The sequence below is a fragment of the Aquarana catesbeiana genome, linkage group LG04, assembly GCF_042186555.1.
Source record: "Aquarana catesbeiana isolate 2022-GZ linkage group LG04, ASM4218655v1, whole genome shotgun sequence".
Classification (NCBI taxonomy): Eukaryota; Metazoa; Chordata; class Amphibia; order Anura; family Ranidae; genus Aquarana; species Aquarana catesbeiana.
This window is the reverse complement of record NC_133327.1, coordinates 355,473,530-355,495,183: the sequence shown is the minus strand read 5'-3', so window position 1 is coordinate 355,495,183 and position 21,654 is coordinate 355,473,530.

The following is a 21,654-nucleotide window of genomic DNA, read 5'->3' as shown; positions in this document are numbered from 1 at the left end:
CGCTGCAAAACTCATCCACCTTACCAACCATTCAGTGTCCTCCACCCCTCTATGCCAATCCCTCCACTGGCTTCCACTCACCCAACAAATAAAATTCAAAGTACTAACAATAATTTACAAAGCCATCCATAACTCTGCCCCCAGCTACATCACTAACCTATTACCAAAATACCAACCAAGCTGCTCTCGTTGGTCAACCCAAGACCTCCTGCTCTCTAGCTCTATTGTCACCTCCTCCCATGCTCGCCTCCAGGATTTCTCCAGAGCTTCTCCCATCCTTTGGAACTCCCTACCCCAATCTGTCCGACTGTCCCCTAATCTATCCATCTTTAGATGATCCCTGAAAACCCTTCTCTTTAACCACTTCCCGCCCGGTCAATAGCATATTGACGTCTGGGAAGTGGTTGAGTTATCCTGACTGGACGTCATATGACGTCCAGCAGGATAACATGTCGGCGCGTGCCCGCGGGAGCGCGCAGCACGGCGATCAGTGGCGGCGCGTGTCCCTCGGACACAGCGCTTCCCCGATCTAGGTAAACAGCCAATTCTATTGGCTGTTTACCCCGTGATCGGCTGTGTCAAAGTCACAGCCGATCACCTGTCACAATAAACTCGGCGGCGCGCTCCCTGCGCGCCGCCGAAGGCATCCAGAGTAGTGATCGAGGAAGGCGAGTGTCCCTTGGACACAGCGCTTCCCCGATCGGTAAACAGCCAATGAAATTGGCTGTTTACCAGGTGACCGGCTGTGTCCAATCACAGCCTGTCACAAATGTAAACAAAAAAGTTGCTGTTACTATCTGATCCCTGCTCTCTCCTCACACACCGATCGTGAGAGGAGAGAGCAGGGATCAGTGAGTTATTCAGTGTCTGTCTGACTTTACTGTTTGTACTGTACTGTGCACAACATGGCCCCCCCCCAATAAAGAGGACCTGTCACACAGCCCAGCCAATCAGCCCATCTGTCAATCAGCCCATCTGTCAATCAGCCCATCTGTCAATCAGCCCATCTGTCAATCAGCCCATCTGTCATTCAGCCCATCTGTCAACCAGCCCATCTGTCAATCAGCCCATCTGTCATTCAGCCCATCTGTCAACCAGCCCATCTGTCACAGGCCCACCGCCATCGGTACCGCCACACAGGCTACCAGTACCGCCATCGGTACCGTGACACAGGCTACCAGTACCGCCATCGGTACCACCACCAGTAACGCCACTAGTACCTCTATCAGGCCCACCATCTATACTGCCACACAGGCCGCTACCAGTATCGCCACTAGTGCCGCCACCGGTACCACCACCACCCATACCACCATCAGTACCGCCATCGGTACCACCACCACCCATACCGCCACCTGTACCGCCATCACCACCTGTACCGCCACCACCACCCGTACCGCCATTGGTAGCACCACCACCTGTACCGCCACTGGTACCGCCACCACCACCTGTACCGCCACCACCATCTGTACCGCCACCACCACCTGTACTGCCATTGGTACCACCACCACTCGTACCGCCACCGGTACTGCCACCACCACCTGTACCGCCACCAGTACCACAATCACCACCTGTACCGCCACCACCACCTGTACTGCCATCAGTACCACCACCACCCGTACCGCCACCGGTACCGCCACCACCACCACCCGTACCTCCATCGGTACCATCACCCATACCGCCATCTGTACCACCACACAGGCCCGCCAATAAGAATTGCCATAATGTCCCAAAGGCTTTACACACTTGAGGAGGCATATGAGATTCTTACCATGTCGGATGATGGGAGCAGCGGGGAGCTCACATCATCTGGTTCGGAATACGAGCCAGTGGAGGATAGGGGATCAGAGTCCGAGTCCGCGGAGGAAACCGTCCCTCCCAAAAGATTGAGATCAGGACCAAGATCAGGACCAAGATCAGGAGATCTGCCCACCACCAGCAGCGCCAGACCCCAGGAAGAGGAAGAGGAGCCCAGTACAAGCACTGGAATTACCACCAGCAGCGCCAGACCCCAGGAAGAGGAAGAGGAGCCCAGTACAAGCACTGGAATTACCCGCCCAACCCGAAGAACCCTGCCCCAGTCCTACCTTCCCGATGCCCTGGCAAACCCCTTATGGTTGCCTGCCAACTCAGGACTTGCTATCATCCCCCCTTTCACCGCGCAGCCAGGTGTGCAGCCCGACACTACGAATTTTTCTGAATTCGATTATTTTTCTTTATTTTTCCCCCAAGATTTTCTGCAGAATATGGTGGATCAAACTAATTTATATGCATCCCAATTTATTGCTGCCAACCCCAATTCTTCCTACGCCCGCATGTTCCAGTGGCGATGTGTCACACTGGATGAATTTAAAATGTTTTTGGGCCTAACTTTTAATATGGGGCTTACAAAAAAGAATGAAGCCCATGCATATTGGTCCACCCACCCCATCCGACACATGCCCATATATTCCGCTGTCATGTCCAGGACAAGATACGACATGATTATGCGTTTTCTCCACTTCAGTGACAATTCCCAGTGCCCTCCCCGAGATCATCCCAACCATGACAAATTGTTCAAGATACGCCCCCTAATCAATTCCTTTTCCCAGCGATTCAAAGAAGTTTTCATCCCAGACCAAAAAATTTGTGTGGACGAGTCCCTCATACATTTCACTGGCCGACTGCACTTCAAGCAGTATATACCAAGCAAGAGATCCAGGTATGGGGTGAAGTTAAATAAATTATGCGATCGAGCCACTGGATATATCTTCACATTCCGGATCTACGAAGGCAAAGATTCCCAGCTCCAGCCCCATGATTGCCCCACATATATTGGAACCAGTGGGAAAATTGTCTGGGAGCTGGCATACCCCCTATTCGACAAAGGATACCATTTATATGTCCACAACTACTATACCAGCCTGCCCTTTTTTCGTCACCTTTATAATAAAAAAACCCCGGCCTGTGGTACCTTAAAAAAAAACCGTAAGGGATTCCCACGAAATCTGTTGGCAAAAAAATTAAGAAAGGGAGAATCGGCATTCATGAGGAACGAGGAGGTGTTGGCCATGAAGTGGAGGGACAAGAAAGATGTCCACATGCTCTCTACCATCCACAATGACACCGTGGTGGAGATCCAAAGAAGACGCGGCCCCATTGTAAAGCCCAAATGTGTCCACGACTACAATATGTATATGGGGGGGGTGGATTTAAACGATCAGATGCTACAGCCCTACTTATCAAACAGAAAGTCCCGTTACTGGTACAAGAAAGTTGCCTTTCACCTTTTTCACATGGCCCTTTTTAATTTGTTTGTCTGCTACCAAAAAGCAACTCAAAACCAACAAGTCACCTACCTCAAGTATTTTGAATCGATCGTCACTGCCCTCATTTACCAACAAGGTCCCGCCCCAGGAAGCATTCGCTCGGATGCTGTGAGTAGACTTCACGAGCAACACCTTCCCTATAGCATTCCCCCCACAGAATCTGGAAGAAGACGCCAAAAGAAATGCTGTGTATGCAGCAGAGGAGGAGTAAGAAGAGATTCCAGCTATTATTGTCCCCAATGTCCCTCCCAACCTGGCCTGTGCATCGGAGATTGCTTCAGAAATTATCATGCATTCATCCAATATTAGTTCCCTGTATTATTACCAGACTGCCATTTCCCCATTTGCCTGCTACCATGTTAATTAACTGACCCTGGCCTGTTTACCGACGATGTCTTTGCTTGCCGTTTCTGCACGTTTCTGACTTGCATGTGTACCAACCTCAGCCTGTTTACCGACGATGCCTCTGCCTGCCGATTTAAACCACGTTTCTGACTTGCACGTGTACCAACCTCAGCCTGTTTACCGACGATGCCTCTGCCTGCCGATTTAAACCACGTTTCTGACTTCCACATGTACCGACCTTGGCCTGTTAATCGACCATGTTTTTGTCTGCCACTTGGACTGATCTTTTGGCCATCTACTTTAGTACACAGGGGTCTCACATATGTGAGGGGCTTCAGAATAGCGTTCTGAGTAGAGAAAACCAGTTTTTCGTTTTCTGTGCTCCCAGAACAGGGTCTGGTTGCCCGGAGGCTTCAAAGCGATTTGGGTGGGAGAAGCCTCTACCCCTGTCCCCCTGGCCCTAAGCTTGATGGTCCTTTCTGCTGCCTGGACCAATACTTTGGCTGTGCTGACCATATTGCTGCCTGTAAAGACCCATGACATTATGGACCATGTTTCTTCCTGCTGTTTGGACCAATACTTTGGCTGTGTTGACCATATATCTGCCTGCTGCCTCTACTGACTTTGGACAGTATTTCTGCCGGGACACCTCTGCCTGCTACCTGGACCTGTGCTCTGGCTGTGCTCTGGCTGTGCTGACAGTATCTCTGCCTGTTTGAACTATGGACAGTATTCCTGCCTGCTGCCTGGATGATTGCTTTTGCTGTCGCTGACCTCATTCCTGCCTGCTGCCTGGACCGATGCTCTCCTCTGTGGACCACTGCACTTCTAAAACCACAGGTAATCTTTTGTTATTTGGTATGTATCTGCTATGTGTTAGAAATATGAAGGGCCTGCAAAAATGTGATCGGTAGTCAGAAAATGATATGTGTAATTAATGCTGCTAGAATGCCTGGAGGTGCTACTTGGATTTTGGGCCTCTGTATGTGGCCAGGCTGTGTAAAAGTCTCAAACATGTGGTATCGCCATACTCAGGAGGAGTAGCAGAATGTATTTTGGGGTGTCATTTTTGCTATGTACATGCTATGCATTATAAATATCTTATAAATGGACAACTTTGTGTAAAAAAAATGCATTTTCATTTTTTTTCCACATTTTCCAAAAACTTCTGGAAAAAAATGAACCGTTCAAACGACTCATTATGCCTCATATATTATACGTTGGGGTGTGTGCTTTCCAAAATGGGGTCATTTTGTGGACAATTCAATTGTCCTGGTGCTCCAGCACCTTCAAAAGTGTAATAGGTGGTTGAGAAAGGATATGTGCAATTTATGCTTGTAGAACGCCTGAAAGTGCTACTTCAGTGTTGGCCCTTTGTATGTGGCCAGGCTGTGTAAAAGCCTCACACATGTGGTATCGCCATACTCAGGAGGAGTAGAGGAATGCATTTTGGGGTGTCATTTTTGCTATGTACATGCTATGTGTCAGAAATATCTTATAAATGGACAACTTTGTGTAAAAAAAAAATGCATTTTCATTTTTTTTCCACATTTTCCAAAAACTTCTGGAAAAAAATGAACCGTTCAAAAGACTCATTATGCCTCATAGATTATACGTTGGGGTGTGTGCTTTCCAAAATGGGGTCATTTTGTGGACAATTCAATTGTCCTGGTGCTCCAGCGCCTTCAAAAGTGTAATAGGTGGATGAGAAAGGATATGTGCAATTTATGCTTGTAGAACGCCTGAAAGTGCTACTTCAGTGTTGGCCCTTTGTATGTGGCCAGGCTGTGTAAAAGTCTTGCACATGTGGTATCGCTATACTCAGGAGGAGTAGCAGAATGTATTTTGGGGTGAAGTTGCAATTATGCATATGCTGTGTGAGAGAAATAACCTGTTAATATGACCAGTTTGTGTAAAAAAAAAAAAATCTTAATTTTCCCAAGAATTGTGGGAAAAAATTACAGCTTCAAAAAACTCCCCATGCCTCTTAGTAAATACATTGGACTGTCTACTTTCCAAAAAGGGGTCATTTGGGGGGTATTTGTACTTTCCTGGCTTGTTAGTGTCTCAAGAAATGAGATAGGCCTTCAGGTGAGATAGTACATCAGTTGTGATCAATTTTCAGTGATTGGCACCATAGTTTGTAGACTCTATAACTTTCACAAAGACCAAATAATATACATTAATTTGGGTTATTTTTACCAAAGATATGTAGCAGTATACATTTTGGCACAAATTTATGAAGAAAAATGACTTGTTTGCAAAATTTTACAATAGAAACTAAAAAAAAGTATGTTTTTTTCAAAATTTTCGCTGTTTTTTTGCTTATATCGCAAAAAATGAAAAACCCAGTGGTGATTAAATACCACCAAAAGAAAGCTCTATTTGTGAGAAGAAAATGATAAACATTTTGTTTGGATACAGTGTAGCATGACTGAGTAATTGTCATTCAAAGTGTGAGAGCGCTGAAAGCTGAAAATTGGTCTGGGCGGCAAGGTGCATAAGTGCCTGGTATTGAAGTGGTTAAAGAAGGCTATCCTGCTTCTAACTAACACTGTTTTACTTCCTCCATCAGCTCATCCCCCACAGCTATTACCTTTTGTATCAATTGACCCTTCCTTTTTAGATTGTAAACTCTAATGAGCAGGGCCCTCTGATTCCCCTTGTACCAAATTGTAATGCAACTGTAATGTCTGCCTTTATTTTGTTAAGCGCTGCACAAACTGTTGGCACTATTTAAAACCTGTATTATAATAATAATAATAATAATAATAATAAGAGCCTTCAATGTTTGAACCAGCACTTTTAGCACCAAAACACTTTTTTATTAGCAAGCACTAAGCACTTTTTAAATACACTTGGATGGACTTTATGTAATTCTTTTTAATATTTATGGTAAAAATGCAAATAAAAAAATATAGCATATACAAATGCAAAACAAGTCATATTGTAATTGAATGTTATTAGAAATTACCCTTCCTTTTTAAACTGCAACTCTGTAATGGTCTGTAAAATGCAATGCAATATGGCTGCCTGGAGGTGTTCTGTACACAAAATGTGTACAGAATGCCCCCCAAAATCATAATTTTCTGCTTGTGTGATTGGCTCACTTATTTTCCCAGAAGTCTGCACTAAGATTCAAGTCAGTTTTTGGCATCCCCTGCAATAAAAATCTCATTTTGTGGTAAGATAATCCCAGTAGGAAATCACATCTAAAGGGGTGCAAACCTTTCAGTTTTCCTCATTAAAACCCTGCAGGTGCAAGAGCTGGTTGACAATTATGAAACCACTCCCATTATGCCCCGTACAAACGATCGGACATTGATCGGACATTCCGACAACAAAATCCATGGATTTTTTCCGACGGATGTTGGCTCAAACTTGCTTTGCGTACACACGGTCGCACAAAGTTGTTGGAATTTCCGATCGCCAAGAACGCGGTGACGTACACCACGTATGACGAGACTAGAAAAGGCCAGTTCAGAACCAAGCGCGGCACCCTTTGGGCTCCTTTTGCTAATCTCGTGTTAGTAAAAGTTTGGTGAGAGACGATTCGCGCTTTTTCAGACTCATGTTTTTCAGATCATTTTCTGCTGTTCAGTTTGTGCTTGTGGGTTTGTATCTGCTCTTCAGTGCATGCAGCAAGTTACGCATAACTCTTGTCATTGTGTTCTTGTTCGTTCGTTACTGTTTTTCAGGTCGCTCTTCACAAGCCTTGCTGTTCTTCAGTGCGTTCTGTTACTTCATTCTGAGCAGCCGACAGTTTTCTAGCCATGTTGCGTATATGTACTCCTCGCAGAGTTCGTGCTGTGCAGGGTTTGGTGTTGGGGTCCTTACCTTGACACAAGTCCAGTCCATGAACAGGGTGGGGAGGAGTTCATGGACCAAGAATTGGTTGCTTCAGTGTGACCAGTTCTGTCATATGCCTTTGCTCCATGAGATCCGTGAGAATAATCCTGATGATTTCAGGAACTTTCTCCGGATGACGGACCCCGTATTTCACCGTTTGTTGGCTTTGCTGACCCCCTATATCAGCAGGCAGGATACCTGCATGAGGCAAGCCATCACTCTGGAGCAGAGGCTCGTCGCCACCCTGCGGTACTTGGCGATGGGGAGAAGCCTGCAGGACCTCAAGTTCTCGACAGGCATCTCCCCCCAGGATCTGGGGATCATTATCCCAGAGACCTATTCTGCCATCATCCAGGTCCTGCAGAAGGAGTATATTAAGGTAAGATTTATCCTTTAACATCACATTTTATTGTATTTAATGTTTGATAATATATTGTATTTCTTTCCTCATTCCCAAATTACCATGATTGGAATGTGCTGCGTATGTCCCCTTTGTCTTTATGCATGCTGGATTTTTGTAATGATGTAATTATTTTTTTTCTCCTTCATACATATTTGCCTTCACTTACCTCCCCAGCATGGTCTCCCGGCCCTATATTCACCTCGTGTATTCACTTAACAATGTATTTTATCAGCTCCATAGTAGTGCTTTACCCCAAACACCCCCTAAAATGTTTTAAAATGTGATTTGTGCTTTAAATTCAGGCAGAGTGCCAGAGGCTTTTTTTGGGGGTCCCCAAATCATTTGGAACCCTCCCTCCCCCCAACTGCTAAGTCAGCTGATACCAATTCTCTATCTATCCTCAATCATCTATCTGCTGACTTTGCCAAACCCATACACACTATACCCATCTCTTTTTTGGTCAGATGTATGGATGAATTCCCCAAAGCATGTAGTGCAAGGGCCTGCCTGTATACTTTCAAATGGTACTGTTTAAAGTTTTCGTATACTATTATTATCTTGATAGGTAATAGTAGAATTTCCAAATGTGCTCAAATGTGTACAATGTGTATTTATATCTTTGTATTATGACACTTCTTACCTGTCCAGTGGGCTGCCAATAGTGTAACTAAGGAGGGGCTGGCCAAAGTAATACCTATTATTTATGCATTCATCTTTCAATGAAGTGGAGAGGGTCCAAGAGCTCCCCCCCCTAAAATGTTAAAAATGGCCCCTGAGAGGGGGGGGGGGGAATCTGATAGCTGTACCTTATACTTTGGTCTTTAAAAACTCCCTCAAATAAATGTTATCTTCATGTTGGCCAAGAATGTTTGTGTCTAATCTGTTTTCCCTGTTTATGTGCAAAATGACTAATTTTTGTTGTTGTTTGACTCCACAGTTTCCTTCCACACCACAGGAATGGCAGACTGTGGCCTCCTACTTTGCCCAGCGGTGGGACTTTCCTAACTGCGGAGGGGCAGTTGATGGGAAACACGTCCACAATGTCCCACCACCCAACTCGGGGTCATACTATTATATACTATTATAATTACAAGGGGTTCAATAGTATTGTGATGTTGGCGGTGGTGTCGGCTACTTACGAGTTCCTGTATGTGGACGTGGGGAAGAATGGTCGGATGTCCGATGGTGGAGTCATCGCCCAGATGGAGTTCTACAGGCATCTCCAGAATGGCAGCTTGGACTTGCCACCTCCAGAAGACAATGTGGAAGGACTCCTATTTGTCTTCATTGCAGATGAAGCGTTTGCGCTGGGGGACCATATAATGCGGCCATTCCCGATAAGAACCCTCACCCCGGACCAGAGGGTTTTTAATTAGGGGCTGGCGGAGCCAAAAGAGTGGTGGAGAACACGTTTGGAATCATGGCCAGCCGGTTCTGCCTATTTCTTACACCCATACACATGGTGGAGTATAAACTGAATCATATTATTCTGGCGTGCTGTGTTCTACACAACTTTTTATGGCAACATTCTGCCAACTATGCTGGCTCAGTTGGGTCTGAGGCCAAAATTCTAAATGAAACAACCCTGATGGCGCTTGAAAGTGGCCATCCTGGCTTGCCCCCCCTGAGTGCCCGTGATGTCCGGCTAAGATACCTTGAATACTTTGCGGGTAGGGGGGGTATCAATATGCCAGACAATGTCTGAAACCTTTTTCAAATAATAAAAAAAAAAATACTCAAATCTTTGGTGACATTTACTGTTTGTGTTTCTTTTAGCTGACCCTGACAGAAATGTGGTGAGTCCTGAAAATGGCGTGATTGTGTAACCTTACAAAGCACTGTTGGGTGTTATTTACTAAAGGCAAAGACACTTTGCACTACAAGTGCACTTGAAACTGCACTTGTAGTGCAAAGTGGATTTGCCCTTGGGAAATAACACCCATTGTCACAGAAAACACCAATTAGAGCACCACAAAAGTGTTGGAGCGTTGAGACAATAATCCACACATTCTTGATTAACAATCTTTTTAATACCAGCACAATCACATGTGCATTTAGAAAAAGGTTTTTAAAACAAACCAACATGTTTGTTGTATAACAATTTTTGGGGTCACATTAGAAAAAGTAGAAATGTCCATTTAAGATAAAACCAACAAGAAAGACACAAATCTTGAACTTACAAAGTTCACATTTGGTAGAACTTGAAGGCAATATCAGACATGAGTATTTACAAACTGTGTTTGATATTGCGTTCAGATGGGGTGAAGTCACCCCAGGAAAAGCCAAATTTTGAAGATGCACACAAATTGCCGAATGTCAACATGTGCTAGCTGCCATCATGGGGGATCAAGGGACATGTTTTTGGGGTGCAACCCCTTCCTCACAGCTACTTTATTATTGAGGAAGGGGTTGCACCCCCAAAACACATCCATTGATCTCCCTTGATGGCAGATAGCACATGTTGACACACTGGGGGTCATTTACTATAGTGCCGCAGCGCTAATTCGCGCAAATTGCCACAAATTAGCACTAATTCGTGGCAATTTAGCACGAATTAGCGCTAATTCGCGCTAAAATTGTATTCACTATGGCGCTGGTGAGAAAATACTCCCAAAGTAAATACCAAAATGAGAGCTAATTAGAGAGCATTTTTTGGAAGTTAAAATCTGCTCTATTTTAGTCCATTCAGTCATTGATTCTAATGGAACAATTCTAACTTTCACAAAAAACCTTTTAATGTTGAGATGAAATGTATCTTTCTGTGAAATACATTTTCCTTTGCAACATTGTTGCTTCTACTTAAAATATTTTGATTTTAAGAATGCTACAGTGTGGAATGTTTTGTTGTTTTGGTAAAATATATTTTTCTCTGTCACTTTCACTTGTTACTCTTCATCTCACAATCATATTTACCCCAAACTCACACAGGTGTCTTTATAATCCACAAACAATACCATTGCTGATGCAAATTTAAAATGAATCACAATTTTTTTGTGCTTTTTATTATTTCCAAATATTCATAATTTGAGCCCAAAAGATGTGATATGTGTACCAACATCAGAAATCAAAATGTAATTCCCAAAAAATTGAGGGTAATATTCTACTCTCACCCACAAAAAAACACCAATTATCACAGAATAAATCAAGAAGAATAACTCTTGAGTAATGTAATTCCATCACCTGTATATCCAAAGAAATGCAGGATTTATGTGTATTTATGTGTAGTTATGTGTAGGAGGTTGTCACATGTGGCAGCTTTGTGGCTTAGAGGTTAGAACTTCTGCTTAGTGTGTCTGGGTTCAAATCCCAACCATGTTGCTTTATGTAGAGAAGTTGTCTCATCTCCCAGGTCCTATAACTATGTCTAAATGTAGTATTTATGTGTAGGAGGGTTCCACCACCATTGTAAATCTTTTCCAGACTATTTAGCCAAAAGTATTGGGACGCCTGCCTTTACACACACATGAACTTTAATGGCAGCCCAGTCTTAGTCTGTAGGGTTAAAAATTGATTTGGCCCACCCTTTGCAGCTAGAACAGCTTCTGGGAAGGCTGTCCACAAGGTTTAGTGTGCCTATGGGAATGTTTGATCATTCTTCCAGAAGTGCATTTGTGAGGCCAGGCACTGATGTTGGATGAGAAGGCCTGGCTCGCAGTTTCTACTCTAATTCAGCCAAAGGGTGTTCTATCAGGTTGAGGCCAGGACTCTGTGCAGGCCAGTCAAGTTTCTCCACCCCAAACTTGCTCATCCATGTCTTTATGGACCTTGCTTTGTGCACTGGTGTGCAGTCATGTTGGAACAAGAAGGGGCTTTCCCCAAACTGTTCCCACAAAGTTGGGAGCATGAAATTGTCCAAAATGTCTTGTTATGCTGACGCCTTAAGAGGTCCCTTAACTGGAACTAAGAAGCCAAGCCCAACCCCTGAAAAACAACCCCACATCATAATCCCCCCTCCACCAAATCATTTGGACCAGTGCACAAAGCAAGGTCCATAAAGACATAGATGAGTGATTTTGGGGTGGAGGAACTTGACTGGCCTGCACAGAGACCTCAACACAAAAGAACACCTTGGGGATGAATTAGAGAGGAGACTGTAGGTCAGGCCTTCTCGTCCAACATCAGTGCCTGACCTCACAAATGCACTTGGAAGATTGGTCAAACATTCCCATAGACACACTCATAAACCTTGTGGACAAGAAGAGTTGAAGCTGTTATAGCTGCAAAGGGTGGGCCAAATGAGTTTTGAACCCAATACTAACACTGGGATGCCATTAAAGTTCATGTGCGTTTAAAGGCAGGTGTCCCAATACTTAGGCCAATATATTGTATATTGCTTGTGACACTGAGCATGGCTATGGACTTAGGACTTGTTCACACCACAGAGATGAGAGAAAATGTGTTAGGCTGCCTGGTGGCTAAGTGGGTAGCAGTTCTGTGTAGCAGCACCTGGGATGTTGGTTCAATTCCCCAACATGCTAATCCTTGTGTTGAAGTTTATATGTTCTCCCTGTGTGGGTTTCTCACCACAATCCAAAGACATGCTGGCATTTTATTTGTCTCCTGTCGAAATAGGTTCTAATGTAAGAAAATAGTATTCACAACTGTGTTAGCCCTTGGCTATGTGCATCAAATCTCCAACTACAGGACAAAGATCAAAGTCCATTTGCATCCACATAATCAAAGCAACAGTTTTCTAAGCATATGTACCTGTGCAGTGTAAACCCTAAAATTTGAAATGTCCAAGTCCCTGGGCATGATTAGTGCTAATAAATATTAACATCAGTCCCTGGCTGCAATGAGCTTCCAATCTAAAGTCCAAAAGTAATGCTGGCCATACACTATACAGAAAATCGGCCGAACCCATTTTCGAAAAACGAACGTTCGACCGTGACCGCAAACGATCGTGCCATCATATAATGTCCGATAATCTGTTCAGTGGACATGAATAAATAATTTTGTGTTCGTTTTTTTACATATACCTAGTGCAGGCAGTTCGGACGGGAAACACATTAACCTTGCAATTTATCGTACGTTCGGCAGAAATTTTCCAAACATGCCGTTCGTTTTTTTTCCACAAAAACGTCACAAACGATTATCGATTTGTACCCACTAACTTGCCGAAAAACGAACGAAGTGTCCATACGAACGATTTTTCGGCCGATTTTTCGTATAGTGTATGGCCAGCATTACTATGTGTTCCTGCTCATCAGGTGCAATCACTTTAGACATACATCAAGAGACAGATTGAAAGATACTGGTGGGCATGTACTTCTATTGGGTGTGTCAGTGTGCTAACAATACAACCTCTCTTATATAAAGGCCTGCAGTAGGGGGGTTTGTTTGGCCTGAGAAGGTCAGGTTTTTTGTTGTGAGGGAGAAGGAATGATATTGGAAGATTTGATGAAATGCTTGTGCATTTTTTCAATCAAAAGTGGGTTTATGTGGCCATGCTGTGTGTGTATTGTTCCTGTCTGATCATGCAAACATCGTTTGGAAGCATCTGCTGACCTACTCTTTTTTTTATCTCATTTAATCGTATACACCAAAATGCAGCTTCCAGCAGAACATGGTCACCAATGTATGTATGTGTGGATTGTGGGCTGGTGGAGGGTGTTTTGAATAAGTCTTTTGTAATATTATGTGGGATTGCTTTGTAAGAATGACGGTTACGTATGTTTCTATAATCTTGCAGATAACAATGTGATGTGTTGCACATTATACACTGAAATTAAAGCTGTGTCCACTAAGGTTTTGTCAAATTTTAGATTGTAAGCTCCTATGAGCAGGGCCCTTAAAATCCCATTGCTAAATGTAGCACCATATATCCTGTCAAATTTTTTTTGAAGTTAGTAAATGAATGTAAATTTTTTTTTTTTCTTTTTTTTTCTGCTGGTAAAATAAACATACATTATTGAGCTTTATTGTGGTGGTTTTTTTTTTTTTCTAATTTTCTTTCTCTTTAGTTTTGTGGGTAATGGTTTTGGGAAAGTGCAATATCTCTTATTTTATTTCAATATGTATTTGTGCACCAAAAAACTAATCTCTTTGCCCTGGTTCACATTGATGCTACTTTGAAATCACGCTACTTCACTTGAGTAGCAAGGTCAGCGTGATTTCAGGTGCGACTTGATAGACATCCTGTGTGGCTTCATACACAAATGTCTATTGAAGTCGCACCTGAAATCAGCAAAAGTATAGTGCAGGAACTACTTTAACAAATTGGTGCAGCACCACAAAAATTGGTGTTGCATCTATTGGAACAGTGCCATTGCCGCTAATGGGCTGTGTCTTGTCATGCAATTTGATCTCTCAAATCGCTCCAATGTAAACCTAGGCTTCAGCACACCTGCAAGTAAGTGATAAAGGTGGAATCTTTGTATATAACAGCTGTGGAGAATTGCAGGTAATTAATTCAGCTGGTGGATGGGCAGTGTTTGAATGTGTCAGCTCTGGTTCACATTGGTGTGATTTGACATGTCAAATTGGTGGCAATTGCACCGTTCTAATTAGTGCGATTTGTATTGATATTGGTGCAGAAACTTGCACCGATGTCTCTGATGTTGCCCCCACAGTCGGGACTGACATGCGGGAATGAGATTGTGAGTTCAGCTGAATGCTTTCCTCCCGCTGTCAGTGTGAACCAGGGCTCAAACTGGGTCTTTTGTCTTTGTAATTCACCTGCTGCTAACCCAGGGACACCATTTCTTATCAAACTCCCTTAAGTTTACCTTCAAATATATGTAGAAATACAGATTTGCATATCTGAAAATAAAAAATACTAATCATGGTTGAGATCAAATATTCGCAGCTGCAATCAAAAGCATGGTTTCACCTTCTGACCCGGAAATTAGTAATTGTATGCACCCGGAAGTTCCTGTGCTGTTCAGGATCTCCATCTAGGTGGACATGGCGAGGTCTCTTTAGCAAAGATGAGGTGCTGCTCATTGGCTGGGTAAGGGTAGAATATGTACTTGTACTTAATCAATGAGGGGGTGGATGTGGTAGTTTAGATTTGTTTGGCATCACCACACATTTGCTTTCGTCCCATGTGCACACATCACTTCCTGCATTTGTTCTGCTGATGTAAATCAGTAAGGACTATGCAAGTATAAATGAGAGCTCCTTTTATTAAAATATTTATGACTTGTTTCACAATTGGGAAAATTTTCCAGCAAATTTGGACCTCTGAGTTGCATGACAAGTTGTACCCCATGATTCTCAATGATAACTGTTCATATCTGTGCTACTTTAAGTCGCACCAACTTCAAAGTAGTCCCTGTACTACTTTGGTGTGACTTTCATGTGACTTGAGGTATATCGGGTACAATATTACACCTGCGTGCCCAGAAGTTGGGGCCAAGTTGCAGCAGCAAAAGTGGCAGCAAAATAGTGTGACTTTCAGGTCGCAGCAGTGTGAATGAGATTCAAGGATAACACCTTTGAATTTGGCCCTATTGTCACTTGTGCATACTGAAAGTGCAGCAAATTCGTCCCTGCACTACCTTGGTTTGACTTTGATGCAATTTGAGGTCCATACACCTCAAGATTACACAGACATTGCTTTAAGTCATGGCAAAGCTGTGCAATTTTAAGGTCGCACAAGTACAAATGGGGCCTTATTGAAAGGTGTTATCAATTAATCTCATTAGGTTACTTTCACACTTGGGTGACTTTTCATGCAGCTTTGGACCTCAGAGTCACATGAAAAATTGTCCCCCATGATTTCCATTCATGTTTATTAGATCTGCACGATTAATCGTCATCGTGATTTTTTTTCCCCTTTGCGATCTTGAAAAAAGCGTTTTACGATTCTTGCTATGCAAAGAATTCTCTCTGCTCTTCTGAAGCCACAGCCAAAGAAAGGAATAGAAAAACTGGGAAGTCTGCCAAGAATTAGAACATTCTTTATCAGTGAACTTAACTAGAAACCTTGTAACAATTTGTCAATGAAATAGACTTCTGTGCAAGTGAGGAAAGTTTAACCACTTAAACACTAAACCTTTTTCTGACATTTGTTGGTTTCAGGTTAAAATCTTTTTTTTTTTTGCTAGAAAATTACTTAGAACCCCCCCAACATTATATATATATTTTAGTAGAGACCCTAGAGAATAAAATGGTGGTTGTTACAATATTTTACGTCACACTGTATTTGCGCAGCGGTCTTTCAAATGCAATTTTTTTTGGAAAAAATTACTTTAATGAATTAAAAAAAAAAAAAGTTAGCCCATTTTTTTTTTTAGGATAATGTGAAAGATTTTACGAGAATCATGATCTTTTTATTCCAAGCAAAAAATGTGTGATTCTCATTTTGGCCAGAACCGTGCAGCTTTAATATCTATGCAACTTCACCCATGTTCACATAGCTCTGAATTGACATGTCAAATTGCAGGCCAAATCGGTGCCTATTGATGGCAATGGAACTGTCCGAATTGGTGCGATGCCACAACGATTCCCAAAAGTAGTTCCTGCACTACTTTGGGTGACTTCAGGGGGCAATTTCTTACCTCCCAACTTTTTGAGATGGGTATAAGGGACACCTATTAGCAAAAGTAGGTAGGCATAGGACACCTTCTTAAAGGAGAACAGTTGGGACCTATGTGATTTCACTAGACATCTGTGCAGGAAAGTGCACTGATGTCTCTGAAATCGCTCACAAAGTCGGGCTGAGTCACATTTGTGTGACTTTGGACATCAGAGTCGCATGACAAGTCATACTCCATGATTTTCAATGTGTACCATTCATATCTGTGTGACTTCAAGTAACACTGACTTCAACATAGTCCCTGAACTACTATGGTCTGACTTTGATGTGAGTTGAGGTCCATAGACCTTAAGTTTACACAGGCATTCCCTGGAATTGCAGCAAAATTGCTGATGCGAAATCACGGGAAAGTTGCGTGCCTCTCCCTGCGACTCCTGCATCCATAGACCTCAAGATTACACAGGCATTGCTTAAAGTCACATCAAAATCTCGCAACTTTCAGGTCGCACAAGTGTGAAAGGGGCCTGAGCCCCCGTTCACACCTATGCGAATTAAATGTGGCTTACACCGCATCTAATTCACAGGACATTTTAAAATACATTCATATGAATGCATCTGGTTCACATATGTGCGTTGCATTCGCACTGCACATTGCACAAAAAACATGTGCATTTTCTGGGCATTGCGGTGCGAATTACGAGCCCCTTATCTTCTATGGGAACGCATCTGCTTTGCAGATGCATTGCGTTCTGAACATGGATTTTCTCCTTCTCTTCACTACACCTCCCCCTCTCCCTGCTCACTGATCCTGAGCTAAAACGCAGATGAGCCTTTGAACAGGAGATTTTTATCTTCCCAGTGAAACCTGAGCTTCAATTCGCACTGCACATGTGTGAACCCAGGCTAAGTCACTGTGCTGAGTACTATTATACCTAGAATATAAAGAAGTCCCACCATCAAACACTAGTAAACGTATGTTCTCAATATAATTGTGCTCAAATGGCTGAAAATCACACAGATGGTATCACCTACTGAAAGCTTGCATTAGACTCAGCAGCATATGCTGAAAAGAGGCGAATGCCTATTAGCCAATGCCACATCGGCATGAGCATGGTTGTTACTATAATATTAATGCTTGAACTGGAAAACATTATTTTATAGAATCAAACATTAGTAAATGTATTTTGTCCATAGGTATGTGCTCAGTTCTGTAGCATAGTGGTATGCCCTGCTGCCCTCAAAGGTTCAAGCCATGAGTTCAAATCCCACTGACAGCATCACCTCCTGGAAGTGTGCATTGTACTCAGAAGCATAGTTAGCCAATGCCCATCAGCTTGGTTTATTCCATATTTTAACTGTTCAAATTCATGCAATGGTATGTACTTATTCAATAATATTATGGTATGGAATTCCAAAATTCAAGGAAAAACATGTTGTAGGGTCCCCCCCAGTACATACCAGGCCCTTCGTTATGGATTTTAAGGGGGACCCCACACCAAAATGTAAAATAAATTTGATGTGGGGCCCCCCAAAATCTATACCAGATCCTTTTCTGAGCATGCAGCCTGGAGGTCAGGATAGGGGGGGACGAGTGAGCACCCTACCCTTCTGAACCTTACCAGGCCACATGCCCCAAAGCACCTTTTCCCCATGTTCATGGGGACAAGGGCTTCTTCCCAACAACCCTGGTCGGTGGTTGTCGGTCTGCGGTCAGGGGGTTTATCAGAATCTGGAAGCCCCCTTTAACAAGGGGGCTCCCAGATCCTGCCCCCCTATATGAATAGGTATGGGGTACATTTTACCCCTACCCATTCACCAAAAAAAGCAGTGAAATGTAAAAAAATCAATAGCCGGTTTTTGACAAGTCCTTTATTGTAAAATAGCTCCGAGCTGTCTTCTTCCCTGAGCCATCTTCTCCAGACGCTGTCTCTCCCTCCTTCATCTTCTCCCCGAGCTGTATTCTCCCAGAGCCGTCTCTCCTGCCACTGCCATCTTCTCCATCTGCTGTGTTCTTCCGCACCGCTGGTTACCCGCTAATAAAAAAAAGCTGCTCTTCTTCTGTGGCAGACTTCCTCTGCTGTGTTGTCACCCGCTGTGTGGGGTCTCTTACATAGCCATGGAGCAAACTCTCTGGGTGACATTATCGGATGTCCACGTAAGACTGCCACAAGAAGAGCGGCTTTTTTTTATTAGTGGGTGACCAGCTGTGCGGAAGAACACATCAGCGTATTTTCTGTGTATGACTGTGCACGCCCAATAGGCTAGTAGTCAGCATGTCTACCTTGAAGAACTCATGGGTTCAAATCCCACAGAGAAATGCTAAAAGATTGAATTGGTGAAAAAGGCAAATGACTATTTGCCAATTAGCCAAAGCAGCATATGCTGAAAATAGGTGAATGCCAATTAGCCAATGCTCTTTAAATTTGGCTGATTCTATTATGTTAACTCTTCAAATGCATGCAATGATATGTAAGTATTCAATACTATTATGGTGTGAAATTCCAAACACCACACACTAACTAACGGGCAGATTACTTTTTTTGTTTGTTTATTTTAATTCGCTTGTGCACTGAAAAAATAAACACAGCTGGTGGATGGTATTTGAACTTGTACCATGAGTGCTGTGGAGACATGTGAGAAGACCACTAAGCCATTGTGCTAAGTATGAGACCTGCATAATAGTGTACTATGATTAAAGAATGAATATAAATAATTACCGCTTTATAGTCACCTAAATTAAAAAATAAAAAAACAACATACAACAAATAGGTAACCTAAATGTTTAATACATGTAACTTTACAGAATAGCAGACATTACTATGTAATAATCATTCATAACTGCATTCGTTAGCAAAAGAAGGAAAAAAACTAGGAATACTAATTGCAACATACATCAATAGATGCACACGAAGTAGAGAACATCTCACATAAAAATGTTTGTTTCACATAAATGGATCATGGTTACAGTACAGTACTATATAAAAACTTGATAGGAATTGGCATTTGCATATACGCGGAAGCGCTAATTAGCGCCGACTTAGAATTTACTAACGTGTGTTTCTCACTAATAGCGCTAATTTTCATTCGCACATTCGCCTGTTGAAATTTTATTTGGCTAAAATGGGAGCTATTATTTGCCATAGTGCCCAGCACTTCCTGGCGCTATAGTAAATATGTCAAAAAATGGTAAAAATTTTTAGCACACAAAAAACCCAAGGGATTTGGAGGGGTTTTAAATTCTCCCTAAAACATCAATGATGTTCTTCATTTTTTGTTGAACATCACTGATATTTTTCAGGATGTTTTCCAAGTCCTTATTACACCCCATGATCTCCCCGATAAGGATCTGTGCACTTTCCAAGGTGAAATGCCCTGGATCCACAACATCACGATCACCTAAAAAGATAGAAACAAAAACACACCATGTATTATAAATATGCCGGCATCCATCTCTTACCTGAGCCTGTGGTCGCAGACACTCACCTGTTGTGGTGCCAATTTCCACCACGTCTTCCTCCTCCTGCTCTGCTTGGCTTAAGGGATTTCCCCTTCTTCCAGAGGTGGGGGTCTGTGGTCTCCTCAGATGAGGGGTGTCCTCCGAGTCTTTTCTCCCCTATGTGAATAAAAATAGGTATACTTAGCACACAGATATTTGATGTCAGAAATAGGAATATGAAACATCGCTTGGAAGTGGGGTACAATTGTCTATTTGAGTTCCAAGATGTAGAATTTTTATTGTCCTTTGTCAAGCTTCAATACTTTACCTGTTTTGTACAAGCTTCACAGATGGAGACACCCCTATAGTATACACTGGAGCACCTGTGTGGGCCCCCTAATAATAAGGGTGTTCTTGTGTCCCACACTAGTGCTACAGCATCCAGATGTGTAAACAGCTGCTGAGTGTCCTCTCCTTACACAGAATCTAGTTTGCATTTCATTCTAGTTACAAACCCATCTACACAACCAAATTATTTTCAGACAAGTAGGCCATAAAAAATGTGGGCAAATGCATATGACTAAAACAATGGCCGAACTAACAATGTTTATACGAACGAATAATGTGCCCATGAACATGAAAGTTGCCATTTTAAACTGGATAACAGTTAAGAAAAGCACATGGAGCAGCACGAACGTAATAAACATAAAGAATAGGAACACAGGACAACTACTTACTTTTTTGCAGCACTCTCCGGATCTTTCTGTACTGCTCGTGCTCTCTTAATTTGAGGTCCGACCACCGTTTCCTGAGCTGATCTTTCAATCGTCGTACCCCAAAATTCTGGTGCAGACTCTTGACCACTTTCGCCATGATCTTGGCCTTTCTGACATTGGGGTTGGGGTAAGGTCCATACTTCCCGTCATAGTCGGCCCTCTTCAGGATGTCCACCATCTCCAACATCTCCCCAAAGGACATATTTGAGGCCTTAAATCATCTCCTTCTGGATTGGGACGTTTCTGCCTCTGGGCTTTCCTCCTCCTCCTCCTCGTTGGTGTAATTATCTGACACCTGCTGTGTCTCCACCATGTGCTCTTCCCCCTCTACGACGAACGAGAAGGGGCGGGGAATAGACTAGAAAGAACATCAGGGGCGGGCGGAGTTTCACGCATGCGCAGTGTCTATAAAGCGTAACACGCGTGCGTAGTACGTACGATCTGTGAGTGGAGGAAGGAGTAACGGAGGCACCGATCGTGATAACGAAGGTAAGATTTAACATTGGGCCTATACTGCTTCTAGATTGAGGCCTGTATTTGCACAAGTTTAGAAGACTTTAGGCTGACATTAGGGTTTGTCTTGTGTTGTGTCTTGCAGTGAAAATGGATATCTTGCAAGATAAGGACTTTATGCCAATCTTCATTGATATGTTCAGGGAGCTGCCCTGTCTGTGGCAGATAAACCACCCTGAATATAAGAACCAAACAAAGAGGAAGGCAGCGCTGGATAATTTGTTGGAATTTGTGAAGACGGTGATCCCCACAGCAGACATCACCTATTTGAAGATCCTAATTAGTGGCCTGAGGAGCACTTATCTAAGGGAGCACAAGAAGGTCCAGGATTCCCAGAGATCAGGAGCTGCAGATGACATTTATGTCCCCAGGCTGTGGTACTATGACAGACTGCATTTTCTGGCAAGCCAGTTTGAACCCAGGCCAGCACTCTCCAGTCTTCCTTCCATGCTTCCTTCCCCCGCAGCTGAGGCTTCTGACGCCCAACCTGGGCCTTCCAGGCAGCAACATGTGAAGGAGCCCAGCTTGAGCCAGGTATAGGATTC